General features: G+C 35.9%; 1 long non-coding RNA gene across 1 annotated transcript; it reads left to right on the forward strand.

The window, feature by feature from the left end:
- The first annotated feature begins 915 nt into the window (after positions 1–915).
- On the forward strand, positions 916–5067 carry LOC107834673 (uncharacterized). The gene is made up of 2 exons (XR_001660478.1): positions 916–1075; positions 4194–5067. It is a non-coding gene; the product is annotated as an uncharacterized LOC107834673 (long non-coding RNA).
- Positions 5068–6625: the final 1558 nt, after the last annotated feature.

Here is a 6625-nt window from a genome sequence, read left to right on the forward strand (position 1 = left end):
TACAGTCTAGAGCAGATTAGAAGGTTTTTGGAAGTAACAAAAGGAAAACGGGATGTGATCATAGATGATTTCTTTCCAAATAGAAAATTGTTTGTTGACTCAGCTAAATGGTTAATGAGACAAAGGACTTCTGATGGGTTAAGGGACACTGAAGTTTACAGACTTCGAAAACTAGTGCAAAAAGTCAGAGCTCAAATTTTGTGAGTTTCATGAAACTTAGTATTTTTTTTTCCTTTGAATCTTTTTTTGTGTGAGTATGAGTAGGTTTAAAATATCATCTTTAAACTTTAATGGTGCAAGGGATGTAAAAAAGGGCTGTATTTTGAACTTTTAAAATCTAAATGCATTGATATAGGTTTTGCTCAAGAAACTCAGCGATGTTGATAATGAGGTTGATTGGAAGAAAGAATCTTGTTCTGAGTCATAAAACTTCACTAAGTGCTGGAGTAGCTATTCTTTCTTCAAGGAACTTTCTTCCAGTTTCTATTGAGACTGAAGACGTTGTAACTGGAAGACTGTTAAAAGTTACTGTTAAGTATGAAAATATAAAGTTTATTTTACTGAATGTATATGCTCCTGTGAATCCAAGTGAACGTTGTGTGTTTTTGGAAAAGTTAGCAGATACACTTTTGAATTGTGTGTCAACAGATTATTTAATTTTAGGAGGTGATTTTAATTGTACAATAGATGATCTAGATAGGAATCATTTGGAGCCACATATAAAGTCAAGGAGAAAATTGGAACGTATTATTGAAACTTATGATTTAGCTGATGCGTGGCGGTTTAAAAATGGAAAGATAAGGCAATATTCCTGGGCTCACTGTAAGGAGAATTATATTACTTTGGCTAGATTAGATGGGTTCTATTGTTTTGGGCACCATTTGCAAATATTTAAATCATGCACTTTATGTCCAGTGGGCTTTTTTGATTATTGTATGATTATAGGGAATGTGTTTATTAATCATTTAAGACCTAAAAGTGCATATTGGCATTTCAATACTGTTTTGTTAAATGATGGTTGTTTTAAAAAAGGATTGTCTTTGTTTTGGAAGCAGTGGAGATTCATGAAATGTCAGTTTATGTCTGTACAGCAGTGGTGGGATATTGGTAAAATTAAAATTCAGCAGTTTTGTAATTAATACACTTACAATGTTACAAGAGAATTGGTAAAAATCTATTGAGGAATTAGAGACTGAAATTGTGGATCTTCAGAGTTTTTGTGAGTCCACAGGAAATCGAGGCCACTTTCAGGCTCTCAAGAGGAAAAAATCTACTTTGGCTGATCTGCTTGGGCTCAGAGCGCAGGCAGCTCTGGTACGTTCACGTTTTCAAAATATCTCTGAAATGGATGCTCCCTCAAAATTCTTCTTCAGTTTGGAGAAGAAAAATGGACAAAATCGTCTCATTCATTCGTTCTGAAGATGGAAAAGAGTTGACAGATCCCACTGAACTGCGGAAAAGANTATATGCTCCTGTGAATCCAAGTGAACGTTGTGTGTTTTTAGAAAAGTTAGCAGATACATTTTTGAATTGTGTGTCAACAGATTATTTAATTTTATGAGGTGATTTTAATTGTAGAATAGATGATCTAGATAGGAATCATTTGGAGCCACACATACAGTCAAGGAGAAAATTGGAACGTATTATTGAAACATATGATTTAGCTGATGCGTGGCGGTTTAAAAATGGAAAGATAAGGCAATATTCCTGGGCTCACTGTAAAGAGAACTATATTACTTTGGCTAGATTAGATAGGTTCTACTGTTTTGGGCACCATTTGCAAATATTTAAATCATGCACTTTATGTCTAGTGGGCTTTTCTGTTTATTGTATGATTGAATGTGTTATTAATCATTTAAGACCTACAAGTGCATATTGGCATTTCAATACTGTTTTGTTAAATGATGGTTGTTTTAAAAAAGGATTTTCATTTTTTTGGAAGCAGTGGAGACTCATAAAATGTCAGTTTACGTCTGTACAGCAGTGGTGGGATATTGGTAAAATTAAAATTCAGCAGTTTTGTAATCAATACACTTACAATGTTACAAGAGAATTGGTAAAATCTATTGAGGAATTAGAGACTGAAATTGTGGATCTTCAGAGTTTTTGTGAGTCCACAGGAAATCGAGGCCATTTTCAGGCTCTCAAAAGGAAAAAAATCTGCTTTGGCTGATCTGCTTGGGCTCAGAGCGCAGGGAGCTCTGGTACGTTTATGTTTTCAAAATATCTCTGAAATGGATGCTCCTTCAAAATTCTTCTTCAGTTTGGAGAAGAAAAATGGACAAAATCGTCTCATTCATTGTATTCGTTCTGAAGATGGAAAAGAGTTGACAGATCCCACCAAACTGTGGAAAAGAGCTGTGGACTTTTTTTCAATGTTATATATGCCAGTGAGTTTAGAGAAGACTCTGTGATGACAGAAGAGTTTCTCAGTGACTTGCCAAAGGTGTCAGACCAAGACAATGTCATTTTGGAGCATGCTCTGACGTTGGAAGAACTGCAGGAGGCGCTGCTGAGCACGGAGAATGGCAAAGCTCCAGGAATAGACGGTTTGCCTGTGGAGTTTTATAAATTGTGTTGGCCTGTGCTGGCTGAAGATCTGTTGGAAGTCCTCAATAACATCGTGACAAGGGGAATGTTACCTCTTAGCTGTCGCAGAGCTGTGCTCACTCTTCTCCCTAAGAAAGGTGATCTATATGAAATGAGGAACTGGAGGCCTATCAGTCTATTGTGTACTGATTACAAGATCTTCTCAAAAGTGCTGGCATCCAGACTGAGAAAAGTGATTGATCAAGCTATACATGTCGATCAGTCCTACTGCATCCCTGGCAGATCAATCAGAGATAATATAACATTAATTCGAGACTATTTGGATGTCTCTAATTTATTGGGTTTAAACTTTGGTCTGATTTCTATTGACCAAGAAAATGCATTTGATCGAGTGGAGCACCAATATTTATAAAATAGTTTGAAAGCTTTTGGCTTCTCCTCTAGTTTCATTGCCATGATTAAAACCCTCTATTGTGACATTGAAAGTGTATTGAAAGTCAATGGAGGTTTAAGTGCACCTTTTAATGTAAAGCGAGGTATTCACCAAGGCTGTGCAATGTCAGGAATGTTGTATTCGTGGAGTATGGAACCTTTGTTATGTCAAATCAGGAAAAGGTTGCAGGGGGTGAAGTTGAATGAAGTTTCTTTACCCCTTCAACTTTATACATATGCAGATTGTATTATTGTGGCAATCATAGAAGAGTCAGATGTTTTTACTTTAACTACAATTATTGAGTGTTTTGCCAAAATTTCTTCATCCAAAGTTAATTGGAGCAAGAGTAAAGCTTTGCTAGTTGGTAAATGGACAAAACAAGAACCTAAATTACCTGGTGAATTAAAGTGGTTGAAAAATGATTTTAAATATTTAGGTGTTTTCTTGGGGGATCAAATAGAGGTAATGAAAAATTGGGAAGGTTTTATTGAACTGATGGAAGGCAGGTTAAATAAATGGCACTGGCTTTTACCACAATTGTCTTACAGGGGCCGTACACTAATTATTGATAATCTGGCTGCTTCAACTTTGTGGCATCGTTTATCTGTTGTGGAACCCCCACCAGGTTTTTTGGTAAAACTACAGACTATCATTTTAAATTTCTTTTGGGACAGATTACATTGGGTCCCTCAGAGTATTTTGTTTTTACCAAATGAGGAAGGTTTGGTTCATTCAGAAAGTAGGAAAGCAGCCTTCAGATTACAGTTTGTACAGAGGTTTTTGTATGGTGATCAAAATGTTTTGTGGAAACAAGTTACAGAATGTTTTTTTTTTTTTTCAAAAGTTGGTCATTTAGGTTTTGGTAAAACTTTGTTTATTGTTGATATTTCAAAATATAGTGTAAAGTGTTTGTCATCTTTTTATGTTAGTGTGTTAAAATATTGGACCCTCATGGAAATGAAGAGAGTTGGAGCATCCACATCTTTAAACTGGTTATTATTGGAACCTGTCCTCAAGGGATCTCATTTGGGTTCAGCTTGGGACAACATGGCCATGATTTCTGAACTGTTGATGAAAAAAGGGGTGGTCACATTGAAACATCTGCTCGAACTTGTTGGATCTGAAATGGATGATGTTGTTTCATTGGCCCGAAGATTGGAGATTCACTCTTTAAGAACTGTAGGCATGATGCAGACAATATATAAGCGAGTGTTGTCAGAAGAAGACAAAAGACTCATAAAGGGATGGTTTGATGAATTTCTAACACCTGATAAAGCAGATCCTTTCTTTAAGCTGTGTTTTAAGCCACAATTGAAAGACTTTGAATGTCCTGGACTTTTTTTAGAGAAAGAAAAAAATGAATGGAAACTTTTTGATTCTGCGAATGGAAAGGTGATATATATGAAATGTGTTAAGGCTTTGAACAAAGTAAAGTTAAAAGATAAAAAAGATACTCCTTGGAGAGATTTTTTTTAAAGTTGGTTTTGAGGTGAAACCTGTATGGGGTTTACTTTATAAGCCACCATTGACTAAAAATGTTGGTGATTTACAATGGAGAATCTTGCATGGTATTATTGCAGTTAATGCTTTTGTTTCTATTATTAATCCTGGTGTTTCAGATAAATATACCTTTTGTTTATCTTTCATTGTTTTGTACAATGTTTCAGAATAATGGATTTATTTACTAAGAGATATTTGGAAATTATTTGGAGAACATTTTACAGAACAGACCTTTATTTTTGGTTTTTTATATGGCAAAGGAAAGAAGAAATTGGACGATTGTTAAATTTCTTTCTTGGTCAAGCAAAGCTTGCAATTTATTTGAGTAGAAAATTTAAAATTAATAATGGACAGAATACTGACTGTGTAAAGCTCTTTAAGAGTATGGTTAGAGCAAGAGTTATGTTAGAATTCAAATAGTATCTAAAAATGGATGAACTAAATATTTTTCAGAATATTTGGGACTATGAAGGTGTTTTATTTAATCTAAATAATTCTGAACTTCCATTTATGGATGTGTTAATTTGAAGCTGTGCTGAATATTCCTCTGGATCACTACTGAGTGAATAAATGAGTTTTTAAAAATCAAAAATATCTCTCTCTCTCTCTTCTTCTCTCTCTCTCCTCCTCTCTCTTCAACTTTCTCTGTCTCTTTTGCAGCAGCAACAGTAATGCTTTTCTTCTAACATGTGTTTGAAATCTACACATTAATATTTCAATTGGTGAGAAATGTGCACTTTAAGGATTCTTATTTTCCCATGTTGCCATTGATGACGGTTTCTTCTGTACTCACACTCACCCTTAATTCGTGGTTGACTGGACTCAGAGTTGAGTTACCGAAGTAATGACGTCTGCTCTGAAACCAAAAACACTGAGTAGGTCTACTCAGAGTATACGATTCTACTCAGATCTTGTTGGCCCTGCTGTGTGAACTGAGTCTCTGACCACTTGGAGAACCAAGCCATGGGAGTGGCTGTGATCCCCTGCAGACAGTGCTGCAGTGTTCTGGACTGACTGGCCAAAGATTAATCAGATCCCAGATGTTCCAGCTTGCAGGTTTTCCCCATAAAAATTTGGGTTGTTTGAACCCATTTTTACTTGTGGTCATATTGTTATGGAAACTCAATAAATCTTGCCTGTGTTTTTGAGATGGTGTTTATGATAATGATGTTTGGTTAATGCTTCTTATTTACTGGCTGTGATACCATGGCACAGTGGGCTCACACAGCTAATACCTGATAATCCCCTCTATCTCTGATAAACACACAGCTCCACCACTGTTCCTGCTCTTAATGCGCAATCAGATCTTTGGGAGGAGTTTAAGATCAGACTGTTTCCCCTTCTAAACCAGAGACAGTGCTGGTTTAGATGGAGGTGTAGAGAGTTCATAATATGCTACAGATTATGAGACAATAGGCTATATGTTTATGACAGTATTCTGAAAGCTGTATTAAAGGACCTCTAATAAAGACATTACTGTGGGATCTGTCCATAGAATCTGGTTTAACAATGTTCAGATCAATTTGTTTGTTAAAAATATGATTTTAATCTTGAAATCTGAGAATGACTCCTGCTTCCTTGATGGCTAATAGGCCTTGAGTTGTCCCTGCTGCAACATGCACAGCCTTCAGCTGTTCAGTTTTCGTTTTATCATGACTTCATTTTGATCTTGTTTTTGCCTATTAGTTTAGTGATTTCACGTTTTTGTTTCTGTTTTTTACTCCATATCCAGGCAGCTGAGTCAGGGTGTCGTTGAAGTCTGTTTCCACCAACAGGAAGGTTTTTCTCTTCAACTGTCACCTTCCTGCTCAAAGCATGAACATGAGCAGGCTGCTCCCTGAAGTGGTGATTCAGTATCAACTGTTTGTTTTCTCAGTTATGCATAATTAGAAAATAGCATTTTCCAAATACCATAATCTATTTAAATGGATGGCATTTGGATTGAATATAAATAAAAACGGATTGTTTATTGAAGAATATTCAGTCAATAAATTGTATTTCATTCAAGTATAGTGGATTGAGATGAGAATGAATTGAATTACAATTGGATTGCCGTGGACCAGTGTTGTGTTCAAGACTACCTAACCCGAGACCAAGACAAGACCAAGACCAGAGTGTATCGAGACCGAGACAAGACCAAGA

This window comes from Poecilia formosa, unplaced genomic scaffold (genome assembly GCF_000485575.1).
Source record: "Poecilia formosa unplaced genomic scaffold, Poecilia_formosa-5.1.2 Scaffold714, whole genome shotgun sequence".
NCBI classification, from domain to species: domain Eukaryota; kingdom Metazoa; phylum Chordata; class Actinopteri; order Cyprinodontiformes; family Poeciliidae; genus Poecilia; species Poecilia formosa.